A 15,540-nucleotide genomic window follows, 5' to 3' on the forward strand; every position below is an offset into this window, starting at 1 on the left:
GTGTTCAAATCAAGTCAGGATCGGTTATCATTTTGAAGATAAAATGCTCTATTCTGCCCAAAAATACTATACTAGAAACTAATTACCAAGATTGTTATCTACTTTCAATAATGTGATTATACCTCAAACTGATACCTATATCACTAGCACATAGTCATTAAATAACTCACATTCTTATCAGTTCTCATAATTATTATACAAAAAATATCCAGTTTAGAGAATATGTTACTTGAAGGCCAACTCTAAATGTCTGTAATGTAACAATACATTTAAAAGCAATTAGCTTTTCTGGATCAATTTTGGATCACTACCATCACTTCTCTATTTTAACAATACATTTAGTACCAATTTGATTTTATGGATGACTTTTTCCATTCAAATGACCTATACTGTGATGAATAAAAATTATACACTAAAGGAAAAACCACCAGACATATCTTTTTGTTTTGTTACCGAGGATGAAGGTTTGTTTGCTTGACAACTACCTAATTCAAGGTTTAGTATAAGCAGATGATCTATTTGTAATATAAACCACCAGAAAAATCTACTGAATCGGATTTAACAAGAGACCTCGTGGCGCAACGGTAGCGCGTCTGACTCCAGATCAGAAGGTTGCTTGTTCAAATCACGTCGGGGTCAGTTGTTATTTTGAAGATAAAATGCTCTTTTCTGCCAAAAAAATACTATACAAGAAACTAAATACTAAGATTGCTGTCTACTTTCAATAATGTGATTATAGCTCAAACTGATACCTATATCACTAGCACATAGTCATTAAATATCTCACCTTCTTATCAGTTCTCATAATTATAATACTAAAAATATCCAGTTTAGAGAATACGTTACTTGAAGGCCAACTCTAAATGTCTGTAATGTAACAATACATTTAAAAGCAATTAGCTTTTCTGGATCAATTTTGGATCACTGCCGTCACTTGTCTTTTTGAGAAATACATTTAGTACCAATTTGATTTTAAAGATGACTTTTTCCATTCACATGACGTATACTATGAGGCATAAAAACTCTACACTGAAGGAAAAACCAGAATACATATCTTTTTGTTTTGATACCAAGGATGTAAGCTTGTTTGCTTGACAACTACCTAATTCAAGGTTTAGCATAAGCAGATGAACCATTTGTAATATAAACCACCAGAAAATCTACTGAATCAGTTTTAATAAGAGGCAACGTTAGCTCATCTGACTCAAGATTAGAAAGTTGCGTGTTCAAATCACGTCAGGGTCGGTTATCATTTTGAAGATAAAAAGCTCTATTCTGCCCAAAAATACTATACTAGAAACTAATTACCAAGATTGTTATCTACTTTCAATAATGTGATTATACCTCAAACTGATACCTATATCACTAGCACATAGTCATTAAAAATCTCACCTTCTTATCAGTTCTCATAATTATAATACTAAAAATATCCAGTTTAGAGAATACGTTACTTGAAGGCCAACTCTAAATGTCTGTAATGTAACAATACATTTAAAAGCAATTAGCTTTTCTGGATCAATTTTGGATCACTGCCGTCACTTGTCTTTTTGAGAAATACATTTAGTACCAATTTGATTTTAAAGATGACTTTTTCCATTCACATGACGTATACTATGAGGCATAAAAACTCTACACTGAAGGAAAAACCAGAATACATATCTTTTTGTTTTGATACCAAGGATGTAAGCTTGTTTGCTTGACAACTACCTAATTCAAGGTTTAGCATAAGCAGATGAACCATTTGTAATATAAACCACCAGAAAATCTACTGAATCAGTTTTAATAAGAGGCAACGTTAGCTCATCTGACTCAAGATGAGAAAGTTGCGTGTTCAAATCACGTCAGGGTCGGTTATCATTTTGAAGATAAAAAGCTCTATTCTGCCCAAAAATACTATACTAGAAACTAATTACCAAGATTGTTATCTACTTTCAATAATGTGATTATACCTCAAACTGATACCTATATCACTAGCACATAGTCATCAAATAACTCACATTCTTATCAGTTCTCATAATTATTATACAAAAAATATCCAGTTTAGAGAATACGTTACTTGAAGGCCAACTCTAAATGTCTGTAATGTAACAATACATTTAAAAGCAATTAGCTTTTCTGGATCAAATTTGGATCACTACCATCACTTGTCTATTTTAACAATACATTTAGTACCAATTTGATTTTATGGATGACTTTTTCCATTCAAATGACCTATACTGTGATGAATAAAAATTATACACTAAAGGAAAAACCACCAGACATATCTTTTTGTTTTGTTACCGAGGATGAAGGTTTGTTTGCTTGACAACTACCTAATTCAAGGTTTAGTATAAGCAGATGATCTATTTGTAATATAAACCACCAGAAAAATCTACTGAATTGGATTTAACAAGAGACCTCGTGGCGCAACGGTAGCGCGTCTGACTCCAGATCAGAAGGTTGCTTGTTCAAATCACGTCGGGGTCAGTTGTCATTTTGAAGATTAAATGCTCTTTTCTACCAAAAAAATACTATACAAGAAACTAAATACTAAGATTGCTGTCTACTTTCAATAATGTGATTATAGCTCAAACTGATACCTATATCACTAGCACATAGTCATTAAATATCTCACCTTCTTATCAGTTCTCATAATTATAATACTAAAAATATCCAGTTTAGAGAATACGTTACTTGAAGGCCAACTCTAAATGTCTGTAATGTAACAATACATTTAAAAGCAATTAGCTTTTCTGGATCAATTTTGGATCACTGCCGTCACTTGTCTTTTTGAGAAATACATTTAGTACCAATTTGATTTTAAAGATGACTTTTTCCATTCACATGACGTATACTATGAGGCATAAAAACTCTACACTGAAGGAAAAACCAGAATACATATCTTTTTGTTTTGATACCAAGGATGTAAGCTTGTTTGCTTGACAACTACCTAATTCAAGGTTTAGCATAAGCAGATGAACCATTTGTAATATAAACCACCAGAAAATCTACTGAATCAGTTTTAATAAGAGGCAACGTTAGCTCATCTGACTCAAGATTAGAAAGTTGCGTGTTCAAATCACGTCAGGGTCGGTTATCATTTTGAAGATAAAAAGCTCTATTCTGCCCAAAAATACTATACTAGAAACTAATTACCAAGATTGTTATCTACTTTCAATAATGTGATTATACCTCAAACTGATACCTATATCACTAGCACATAGTCATCAAATAACTCACATTCTTATCAGTTCTCATAATTATTATACAAAAAATATCCAGTTTAGAGAATACGTTACTTGAAGGCCAACTCTAAATGTCTGTAATGTAACAATACATTTAAAAGCAATTAGCTTTTCTGGATCAAATTTGGATCACTACCATCACTTGTCTATTTTAACAATACATTTAGTACCAATTTGATTTTATGGATGACTTTTTCCATTCAAATGACCTATACTGTGATGAATAAAAATTATACACTAAAGGAAAAACCACCAGACATATCTTTTTGTTTTGTTACCGAGGATGAAGGTTTGTTTGCTTGACAACTACCTAATTCAAGGTTTAGTATAAGCAGATGATCTATTTGTAATATAAACCACCAGAAAAATCTACTGAATTGGATTTAACAAGAGACCTCGTGGCGCAACGGTAGCGCGTCTGACTCCAGATCAGAAGGTTGCTTGTTCAAATCACGTCAGGGTCAGTTGTCATTTTGATGATTAAATGCTCTTTTCTGCCAAAAAAATACTATACAAGAAACTAAATACTAAGATTGCTGTCTACTTTCAATAATGTGATTATAGCTCAAACTGATACCTATATCACTAGCACATAGTCATTAAATATCTCACATTCTTTTCAGTTCTCATAATTATAATACTAAAAATATCCAGTTTAGAGAATACGTTACTTGAAGGCCAACTCTAAATGTCTGTAATGTAACAATACATTTAAAAGCAATTAGCTTTTCTGGATCAATTTTGGATCACTGCCGTCACTTGTCTTTTTTAGAAATACATTTAGTACCAATTTGATTTTAAAGATGACTTTTTCCATTCACATGACGTATACTATGAGGCATAAAAACTCTACACTGAAGGAAAAACCAGAATACATATCTTTTTGTTTTGTTACCAAGGATGTAGGTTTGTTTGCTTGACAACTACCTAATTCAAGGTTTAACATAAGCAGATGAACCATTTTTAATATAAACCACCAGAAAATCTACTGAATCAGTTTTAATAAGAGGCAACGTTAGCTCATCTGACTCAAGATTAGAAGGTTGCGTGTTCAAATCACGTCAGGGTCGGTTATCATTTTGAAGATAAAATGCTCTATTCTGCCCAATAATACTATACTAGAAACTAATTACCAAGATTGTTATCTACTTTCAATAATGTGATTATACCTCAAACTGATACCTATATCACTAGCACATAGTCATTAAATAACTCACATTCTTATCAGTTCTCATAATTATTATACAAAAAATATCCAGTTTAGAGAATACGTTACTTGAAGGCCAACTCTAAATGTCTGTAATGTAACAATACATTTAAAAGCAATTAGCTTTTCTGGATCAATTTTGGATCACTACCATCACTTGTCTATTTTAACAATACATTTAGTACCAATTTGATTTTATGGATGACTTTTTCCATTCAAATGACCTATACTGTGATGAATAAAAATTATACACTAAAGGAAAAACCACCAGACATATCTTTTTGTTTTGTTACCGAGGATGTAGGTTTGTTTGCTTGACAACTACCTAATTCAAGGTTTAGTATAAGCAGATGATCTATTTGTAATATAAACCACCAGAAAAATCTACAGAATCAGATTTAACAAGAGACCTCGTGGTGCAACGGTAGCGCGTCTGACTCCAGATCAGAAGGTTGCGTGTTCAAATCACGTCGGGGTCAGTTGTCATTTTGAAGATTAAATGCTCTTTTCTGCCAAAAAAACACTATAGAAGAAACTAAATACTAAGAATGCTGTCTACTTTCAATAATGTGATTATAGCTCAAACTGATACCTATATCACTAGCACATAGTCATTAAATATCTCACCTTCTTATCAGTTCTCATAATTATAATACTAAAAATATCCAGTTTAGATTAAACTTTACTTGAAGGCCAACTCTAAATGTCTGTAATGTAACAATACATTTAAAAGCAATTAGCTTTTCTGGATCAATTTTGGATCACTGCCGTCTCTTGTCTTTTTTAGAAATACATTTAGTACCAATTTGATTTTAAAGATGACTTTTTCCATTCACATGACGTATACTATGAGGCATAAAAACTCTACACTGAAGGAAAAACCAGAATACATATCTTTTTGTTTTGATACCAAGGATGTAAGCTTGTTTGCTTGACAACTACCTAAATCAAGGTTTAGCATAAGCAGATGAACTATTTGTAATATAAACCACCAGAAAATCTACTGAATCAGTTTTAATAAGAGGCAACGTTAGCTCATCTGACTCAATATTAGAAGGTTGAGTGTTCAAATCACGTCAGGGTCGGTTATCATTTTGAAGATAAAATGCTCTATTCTGCCCAAAAATACTATACTAGAAACTAATTACCAAGATTGTTATCTACTTTCAATAATGTGATTATACCTCAAACTGATACCTATATCACTAGCACATAGTCATTAAATAACTCACATTCTTATCAGTTCTCATAATTATTATACAAAAAATATCCAGTTTAGAGAATACGTTACTTGAAGGCCAACTCTAAATGTCTGTAATATAACAATACATTTAAAAGCAATTAGCTTTTCTGGATCAATTTTGGATCACTACCATCACTTGTCTATTTTAACAATACATTTAGTACCAATTTGATTTTATGGATGACTTTTTCCATTCAAATGACCTATACTGTGATGAATAAAAATTATACACTAAAGGAAAAACCACCAGACATATCTTTTTGTTTTGTTACCGAGGATGAAGGTTTGTTTGCTTGACAACTACCTAATTCAAGGTTTAGTATAAGCAGATGATCTATTTGTAATATAAACCACCAGAAAAATCTACTGAATTGGAACTAACAAGAGACCTCGTGGCGCAACGGTAGCGCGTCTGACTCCAGATCAGAAGGTTGCTTGTTCAAATCAAGTCGGGGTCAGTTGTCATTTTGAAGATTAAATGCTCTTTTCTGCCAAAAAAATACTATACAAGAAACTAAATACTAAGAATGCTGTCTACTTTCAATAATGTGATTATAGCTCAAACTGATACCTATATCACTAGCACATAGTCATTAAATATCTCACCTTCTTATCAGTTCTCATAATTATAATACTAAAAATATCCAGTTTAGATTAAACTTTACTTGAAGGCCAACTCTAAATGTCTGTAATGTAACAATACATTTAAAAGCAATTCGCTTTTCTGGATCAATTTTGGATCACTGCCGTCTCTTGTCTTTTTTCGAAATACATTTAGTACCAATTTGATTTTAAAGATGACTTTTTCCATTCACATGACGTATACTATGAGGCATAAAAACTCTACACTGAAGGAAAAACCAGAATACATATCTTTTTGTTTTGATACCAAGGATGTAAGCTTGTTTGCTTGACAACTACCTAATTCAAGGTTTAGCATAAGCAGATGAACTATTTGTAATATAAACCACCAGAAAATCTACTGAATCAGTTTTAATAAGAGGCAACGTTAGCTCATCTGACTCAATATTAGAAGGTTGCGTGTTCAAATCACGTCAGGATCGGTTATCATTTTGAAGATAAAATGCTCTATTCTGCCCAAAAATACTATACTAGAAACTAATTACCAAGATTGTTATCTACTTTCAATAATGTGATTATACCTCAAACTGATACCTATATCACTAGCACATAGTCATTAAATAACTCACATTCTTATCAGTTCTCATAATTATTATTCAAAAAATATCCAGTTTAGAGAATACGTTACTTGAAGGCCAACTCTAAATGTCTGTAATGTAACAATACATTTAAAAGCAATTAGCTTTTCTGTATCAATTTTGGATCACTACCATCACTTGTCTATTTTAACAATACATTTAGTACCAATTTGATTTTATGGATGACTTTTTCCATTCAAATGACCTATACTGTGATGAATAAAAATTATACACTAAAGGAAAAACCACCAGATAATATCTTTTTGTTTTGTTACCAAGGATGAAGGTTTGTTTGCTTGACAACTACCTAATTCAAGGTTTAGTATAAGCAGATGATCTATTTGTAATATAAAACACCAGAAAACCCTACTGAATTGGATTTAACAAGAGACCTCGTGGCGCAACGGTAGCGCGTCTGACTCCAGATCAGAAGGTTGCTTGTTCAAATCACGTCGTGTTCAGTTGTCATTTTGAAGATAAAATGCTCTTTTCTGCCAAAAAAATACTATACAAGAAACTAAATACTAAGATTGCTGTCTACTTTCAATAATGTGATTATAGCTCAAACTGATACCTATATCACTAGCACATAGTCATTAAATATCTCACATTCTTTTCAGTTCTCATAATTATAATACTAAAAATATCCAGTTTAGAGAATACGTTACTTGAAGGCCAACTCTAAATGTCTGTAATGTAACAATACATTTAAAAGCAATTAGCTTTTCTGGATCAATTTTGGATCACTGCCGTCACTTGTCTTTTTTAGAAATACATTTAGTACCAATTTGATTTTAAAGATGACTTTTTCCATTCACATGACGTATACTATGAGGCATAAAAACTCTACACTGAAGGAAAAACCAGAATACATATCTTTTTGTTTTGATACCAAGGATGTAAGCTTGTTTGCTTGACAACTACCTAATTCAAGGTTTAGCATAAGCAGATGAACTATTTGTAATATAAACCACCAGAAAATCTACTGAATCAGTTTTAATAAGAGGCAACGTTAGCTCATCTGACTCAATATTAGAAGGTTGCGTGTTCAAATCACGTCAGGGTCGGTTATAATTTTGAAGATAAAATGCTCTATTCTGCCCAAAAATACTATACTAGAAACTAATTACCAAGATTGTTATCTACTTTCAATAATGTGATTATACCTCAAACTGATACCTATATCACTAGCACATAGTCATTATATAACTCACATTCTTATCAGTTCTCATAATTATTATACAAAAAATATCCAGTTTAGAGAATACGTTACTTGAAGGCCAACTCTAAATGTCTGTAATGTAACAATACATTTAAAAGCAATTAGCTTTTCTGGATCAATTTTGGATCACTACCATCACTTGTGTATTTTAACAATACATTTAGTACCAATTTGATTTTATGGATGACTTTTTCCATTCAAATGACCTATACTGTGATGAATAAAAATTATACACTAAAGGAAAAACCACCAGACATATCTTTTTGTTTTGTTACCGAGGATGTAGGTTTGTTTGCTTGACAACTACCTAATTCAAGGTTTAGTATAAGCAGATGATCTATTTGTAATATAAACCACCAGAAAAATCTACAGAATCAGATTTAACAAGAGACCTCATGGAGCAACGGTAGCGCGTCTGACTCCAGATCAGAAAGTTGCGTGGTCAAATCACGTCAGGGTCAGTTGTCATTTTGAAGATTAAATGCTCTTTTCTGCCAAAAAATACTATACAAGAAACTAAATACTAAGAATGCTGTCTACTTTCAATAATGTGATTATAGCTCAAACTGATACCTATATCACTAGCACATAGTCATTAAATATCTCACCTTCTTATCAGTTCTCATAATTATAATACTAAAAATATCCAGTTTAGATTAAACTTTACTTGAAGGCCAACTCTAAATGTCTGTAATGTAACAATACATTTAAAAGCAATTCGCTTTTCTGGATCAATTTTGGATCACTGCCATCTCTTGTCTTTTTTAGAAATACATTTAGTACCAATTTGATTTTAAAGATGACTTTTTCCATTCACATGACGTATACTATGAGGCATAAAAACTCTACACTGAAGGAAAAACCAGAATACATATCTTTTTGTTTTGATACCAAGGATGTAAGCTTGTTTGCTTGACAACTACCTAATTCAAGGTTTAGCATAAGCAGATGAACTATTTGTAATATAAACCACCAGAAAATCTACTGAATAAGGTTTAATAAGAGGCAACGTTAGCTCATCTGACTCAATATTAGAAGGTTGCGTGTTCAAATCACGTCAGGATCGGTTATCATTTTGAAGATAAAATGCTCTATTCTGCAAAAAATACTATACTAGAAACTAATTACCAAGATTGTTATCTACTTTCAATAATGTGATTATACCTCAAACTGATACCTATATCACTAGCACATAGTCATTAAATAACTCACATTCTTATCAGTTCTCATAATTATTATACAAAAAATATCCAGTTTAGAGAATACGTTACTTGAAGGCCAACTCTAAATGTCTGTAATGTACCAATACATTTAAAAGCAATTAGCTTTTCTGGATCAATTTTGGATCACTACCATCACTTGTCTATTTTAACAATACATTTAGTACCAATTTGATTTTATGGATGACTTTTTCCATTCAAATGACCTATACTGTGATGAATAAAAATTATACACTAAAGGAAAAACCACCAGATAATATCTTTTTGTTTTGTTACTGAGGATGAAGGTTTGTTTGCTTGACAACTACCTAATTCAAGGTTTAGTATAAGCAGATGATCTATTTGTAATATAAACCACCAGAAAAATCTACTGAATCGGATTTAACAAGAGACCTCGTGGCGCAACGGTAGCGCATCTGACTCCAGATCAGAAGGTTGCTTGTTCAAATCACGTCGGGGTCAGTTGTCATTTTGAAGATAAAATGCTCTTTTCTGCCAAAAAAATACTATACAAGAAACTAAATACTAAGATTGCTGTCTTCTTTCAATAATGTGATTATAGCTCAAACTGATACCTATATCACTAGCACATAGTCATTAAATATCTCACCTTCTTATCAGTTCTCATAATTATAATACTAAAAATATCCAGTTTAGAGAATACGTTACTTGAAGGCCAACTCTAAATGTCTGTAATGTAACAATACATTTAAAAGCAATTAGCTTTTCTGGATCAATTTTGGATTACTGCCGTCACTTGTCTTTTTTAGAAATACATTTAGTACCAATTTGATTTTAAAGATTACTTTTTCCATTCACATGACGTATACTATGAGGCATAAAAACTCTACACTGAAGGAAAAACCAGAATACATATCTTTTTGTTTTGTTACCAAGGATGTAGGTTTGTTTGCTTGACAACTACCTAATTCAAGGTTTAGCATAAGCAGATGAACCATTTGTAATATAAACCACCAGAAAATCTACTGAATCAGTTTTAATAAGAGGCAACGTTAGCTCATCTGACTCAAGATTAGAAGGTTGCGTGTTCAAATCACGTCAGGGTCGGTTATCATTTTGAAGATAAAATGCTCTATTCTGCAAAATAATACTATACTAGAAACTAATTACCAAGATTGTTATCTACTTTCAATAATGTGATTATACCTCAAACTGATACCTATATCACTAGCACATAGTCATTAAATAACTCACAGTCTTATCAGTTCTCATAATTATTATACAAAAAATATCCAGTTTAGAGAATACGTTACTTGAAGGCCAACTCTAAATGTCTGTAATGTAACAATACATTTAAAAGCAATGATCTTTTCTGGATCAATTTTGGATCACTACCATCACTTGTCTATTTTAACAATACATTTAGTACCAATTTGATTTTATGGATGACTTTTTCCATTCAAATGACCTATACTGTGATGAATAAAAATTATACACTAAAGGAAAAACCACCAGACATATCTTTTTGTTTTGTTACCGAGGATGTAGGTTTGTTTGCTTGACAACTACCTAATTCAAGGTTTAGTATAAGCAGATGATCTATTTGTAATATAAACCACCAGAAAAATCTACAGAATCAGATTTAACAAGAGACCTCGTGGCGCAACGGTAGCGCGTCTGACTCCAGATCAGAACGTCGGGGTCAGTTGTCATTTTGAAGATTAAATGCTCTTTTCTGCCAAAAAAATACTATACAAGAAACTAAATACTAAGAATGCTGTCTACTTTCAATAATGTGATTATAGCTCAAACTGATACCTATATCACTAGCACATAGTCATTAAATATCTCACCTTCTTATCAGTTCTCATAATTATAATACTAAAAATATCCAGTTTAGATTAAACTTTATTTGAAGGCCAACTCTAAATGTCTGTAATGTAACAATACATTTAAAAGCAATTAGCTTTTCTGGATCAATTTTGGATCACTGCCATCTCTTGTCTTTTTTAGAAATACATTTAGTACCAATTTGATTTTAAAGATGACTTTTTCCATTCACATGACGTATACTATGAGGCATAAAAACTCTACACTGAAGGAAAAACCAGAATACATATCTTTTTGTTTTGATACCAAGGATGTAAGCTTGTTTGCTTGACAACTACCTAATTCAAGGTTTAGCATAAGCAGATGAACTATTTGTAATATAAACCACCAGAAAATCTACTGAATCAATTTTAATAAGAGGCAACGTTAGCTCATCTGACTCAATATTAGAAGGTTGCGTGTTCAAATCACGTCAGGGTCGGTTATCATTTTGAAGATAAAAAGCTCTATTCTGCCCAAAAATACTATACTAGAAACTAATTACCAAGATTGTTATCTACTTTCAATAATGTGATTATACCTCAAACTGATACCTATATCACTAGCACATAGTCATTAAATAACTCACATTCTTATCAGTTCTCATAATTATTATACAAAAAATATCCAGTTTAGAGAATACGTTACTTGAAGGCCAACTCTAAATGTCTGTAATGTAACAATACATTTAAAAGCAATGATCTTTTCTGGATCAATTTTGGATCACTACCATCACTTGTCAATTTTAACAATACATTTAGTACCAATTTGATTTTATGGATGACTTTTTCCATTCAAATGACCTATACTGTGATGAATCAAAATTATACACTAAAGGAAAAACCACCAGACATATCTTTTTGTTTTGTTACCGAGGATGAAGGTTTGTTTGCTTGACAACTACCTAATTCAAGGTTTAATATAAGCAGATGATCTATTTGTAATATAAACCACCAGAAAAATCTACTGAATCGGATTTAACAAGAGACCTCGTGGCGCAACGGTAGCGCGTCTGACTCCAGATCAGAAGGTTGCGTGTTCAAATCACGTCGGGGTCAGTTGTCATTTTGAAGATTAAATGCTCTTTTCTGCCAAAAAAATACTATACAAGAAACTAAATACTAAGAATGCTGTCTACTTTCAATAATGTGATTATAGCTCAAACTGATACCTATATCACTAGCACATAGTCATTAAATATCTCACCTTCTTATCAGTTCTCATAATTATAAATCTAAAAATATCCAGTTTAGATTAAACTTTACTTGAAGGCCAACTCTAAATGTCTGTAATGTAACAATACATTTAAAAGCAATTCGCTTTTCTGGATCAATTTTGGATCACTGCCATCTCTTGTCTTTTTTAGAAATACATTTAGTACCAATTTGATTTTAAAGATGACTTTTTCCATTCACATGACGTATACTATGAGGCATAAAAACTCTACACTGAAGGAAAAACCAGAATACATATCTTTTTGTTTTGATACCAAGGATGTAAGCTTGTTTGCTTGACAACTACCTAATTCAAGGTTTAGCATAAGCAGATGAACTATTTGTAATATAAACCACCAGAAAATCTACTGAATCAATTTTAATAAGAGGCAACGTTAGCTCATCTGACTCAATATTAGAAGGTTGCGTGTTCAAATCACGTCAGGGTCGGTTATCATTTTGAAGATAAAAAGCTCTATTCTGCCCAAAAATACTATACTAGAAACTAATTACCAAGATTGTTATCTACTTTCAATAATGTGATTATACCTCAAACTGATACCTATATCACTAGCACATAGTCATTAAATAACTCACATTCTTATCAGTTCTCATAATTATTATACAAAAAATATCCAGTTTAGAGAATACGTTACTTGAAGGCCAACTCTAAATGTCTGTAATGTAACAATACATTTAAAAGCAATGATCTTTTCTGGATCAATTTTGGATCACTACCATCACTTGTCAATTTTAACAATACATTTAGTACCAATTTGATTTTATGGATGACTTTTTCCATTCAAATGACCTATACTGTGATGAATCAAAATTATACACTAAAGGAAAAACCACCAGACATATCTTTTTGTTTTGTTACCGAGGATGAAGGTTTGTTTGCTTGACAACTACCTAATTCAAGGTTTAATATAAGCAGATGATCTATTTGTAATATAAACCACCAGAAAAATCTACTGAATCGGATTTAACAAGAGACCTCGTGGCGCAACGGTAGCGCGTCTGACTCCAGATCAGAAGGTTGCGTGTTCAAATCACGTCGGGGTCAGTTGTCATTTTGAAGATTAAATGCTCTTTTCTGCCAAAAAAATACTATACAAGAAACTAAATACTAAGAATGCTGTCTACTTTCAATAATGTGATTATAGCTCAAACTGATACCTATATCACTAGCACATAGTCATTAAATATCTCACCTTCTTATCAGTTCTCATAATTATAATACTAAAAATATCCAGTTTAGATTAAACTTTACTTGAAGGCCAACTCTAAATGTCTGTAATGTAACAATACATTTAAAAGCAATTCGCTTTTCTGGATCAATTTTGGATCACTGCCATCTCTTGTCTTTTTTAGAAATACATTTAGTACCAATTTGATTTTAAAGATGACTTTTTCCATTCACATGACGTATACTATGAGGCATAAAAACTCTACACTGAAGAAAAAACCAGAATACATATCTTTTTGTTTTGATACCAAGGATGTAAGCTTGTTTGCTTGACAACTACCTAATTCAAGGTTTAGCATAAGCAGATGAACTATTTGTAATATAAACCACCAGAAAATCTACTGAATCAATTTTAATAAGAGGCAACGTTAGCTCATCTGACTCAATATTAGAAGGTTGCGTGTTCAAATCACGTCAGGGTCGGTTATCATTTTGAAGATAAAAAGCTCTATTCTGCCCAAAAATACTATACTAGAAACTAATTACCAAGATTGTTATCTACTTTCAATAATGTGATTATACCTCAAACTGATACCTATATCACTAGCACATAGTCATTAAATAACTCACATTCTTATCAGTTCTCATAATTATTATACAAAAAATATCCAGTTTAGAGAATACGTTACTTGAAGGCCAACTCTAAATGTCTGTAATGTAACAATACATTTAAAAGCAATGATCTTTTCTGGATCAATTTTGGATCACTACCATCACTTGTCAATTTTAACAATACATTTAGTACCAATTTGATTTTATGGATGACTTTCTCCATTCAAATGACCTATACTGTGATGAATCAAAATTATACACTAAAGGAAAAACCACCAGACATATCTTTTTGTTTTGTTACCGAGGATGAAGGTTTGTTTGCTTGACAACTACCTAATTCAAGGTTTAGTATAAGCAGATGATCTATTTGTAATATAAACCACCAGAAAAATCTACTGAATCAGATTTAACAAGAGACCTCGTGGCGCAATGGTAGCGCGTCTGACTCCAGATCAGAAGGTTGCGTGTTCAAATCACGTCGGGGTCAGTTGTCATTTTGAAGATTAAATGCTCTTTTCTGCCAAAAAAATACTATACAAGAAACTAAATACTAAGAATGCTGTCTACTTTCAATAATGTGATTATAGCTCAAACTGATACCTATATCACTAGCACATAGTCATTAAATATCTCACCTTCTTATCAGTTCTCATAATTGTAATACTAAAAATATCCAGTTTAGATTAAACTTTACTTGTAGGCCAACTCTAAATGTCTGTAATGTAACAATACATTTAAAAGCAATTAGCTTTTCTGGATCAATTTTGGATCACTGCCGTCTCTTGTCTTTTTTAGAAATACATTTAGTACCAATTTGATTTTAAAGATGACTTTTTCCATTCACATGACGTATACTATGAGGCATAAAAACTCTACACTGAAGGAAAAACCAGAATACATATCTTTTTGTTTTGTTACCAAGGATGTAGGTTCGTTTGCTTGACAACTACCTAATTCAAGGTTTAGCATAAGCAGATGAACCATTTGTAATATAAACCACCAGAAAATCTACTGAATCAGTTTTAATAAGAGGCAACGTTAGCTCATCTGACCCAAGATTAGAAGATTGCGTGTTCAAATCACGTCAGGGTCGGTTATCATTTTGAAGATAAAATGCTCTATTCTGCCCAATAATACTATACTAGAAACTAATTACCAAGATTGTTATCTACTTTCAATAATGTGATTATACCTCAAACTGATACCTATATCACTAGCACATAGTCATTAAATAACTCACATTCTTATCAGTTCTCATAATTATTATACAAAAAATATCCAGTTTAGAGAATACGTTACTTGAAGGCCAACTCTAAATGTCTGTAATGTAACAATACATTTAAAAGCAATTAGCTTTTC

At 31.8% G+C, this 15,540-nt stretch overlaps 9 non-coding genes across 9 annotated transcripts; all 9 read left to right on the top strand.

Annotated features, from left to right (window-relative positions):
* The first annotated feature begins 567 nt into the window (after positions 1 to 567).
* On the top strand, positions 568 to 639 carry TRNAW-CCA (transfer RNA tryptophan (anticodon CCA)). The gene has a single exon. It is a non-coding gene; the product is annotated as a tRNA-Trp (tRNA).
* A 1,755-nt stretch (positions 640 to 2,394) lies between these two features.
* Positions 2,395 to 2,466, top strand: TRNAW-CCA (transfer RNA tryptophan (anticodon CCA)). Its single transcript has one exon. It is a non-coding gene; the product is annotated as a tRNA-Trp (tRNA).
* A 1,150-nt stretch (positions 2,467 to 3,616) lies between these two features.
* On the top strand, positions 3,617 to 3,688 carry TRNAW-CCA (transfer RNA tryptophan (anticodon CCA)). The gene has a single exon. It is a non-coding gene; the product is annotated as a tRNA-Trp (tRNA).
* A 1,150-nt stretch (positions 3,689 to 4,838) lies between these two features.
* TRNAW-CCA (transfer RNA tryptophan (anticodon CCA)) lies at positions 4,839 to 4,910 on the top strand. Its single transcript has one exon. It is a non-coding gene; the product is annotated as a tRNA-Trp (tRNA).
* A 1,150-nt stretch (positions 4,911 to 6,060) lies between these two features.
* On the top strand, positions 6,061 to 6,132 carry TRNAW-CCA (transfer RNA tryptophan (anticodon CCA)). The gene has a single exon. It is a non-coding gene; the product is annotated as a tRNA-Trp (tRNA).
* Positions 6,133 to 9,726: 3,594 nt separating this feature from the next.
* Positions 9,727 to 9,798, top strand: TRNAW-CCA (transfer RNA tryptophan (anticodon CCA)). Its single transcript has one exon. It is a non-coding gene; the product is annotated as a tRNA-Trp (tRNA).
* Positions 9,799 to 12,152: 2,354 nt separating this feature from the next.
* On the top strand, positions 12,153 to 12,224 carry TRNAW-CCA (transfer RNA tryptophan (anticodon CCA)). The gene has a single exon. It is a non-coding gene; the product is annotated as a tRNA-Trp (tRNA).
* Positions 12,225 to 13,374: 1,150 nt separating this feature from the next.
* On the top strand, positions 13,375 to 13,446 carry TRNAW-CCA (transfer RNA tryptophan (anticodon CCA)). The gene has a single exon. It is a non-coding gene; the product is annotated as a tRNA-Trp (tRNA).
* Positions 13,447 to 14,596: 1,150 nt separating this feature from the next.
* TRNAW-CCA (transfer RNA tryptophan (anticodon CCA)) lies at positions 14,597 to 14,668 on the top strand. Its single transcript has one exon. It is a non-coding gene; the product is annotated as a tRNA-Trp (tRNA).
* Positions 14,669 to 15,540: the final 872 nt, after the last annotated feature.

This window comes from Taudactylus pleione, unplaced genomic scaffold (genome assembly GCF_031769625.1).
Source record: "Taudactylus pleione unplaced genomic scaffold, aTauple2 ptg000393l, whole genome shotgun sequence".
Classification (NCBI taxonomy): domain Eukaryota; kingdom Metazoa; phylum Chordata; class Amphibia; order Anura; family Myobatrachidae; genus Taudactylus; species Taudactylus pleione.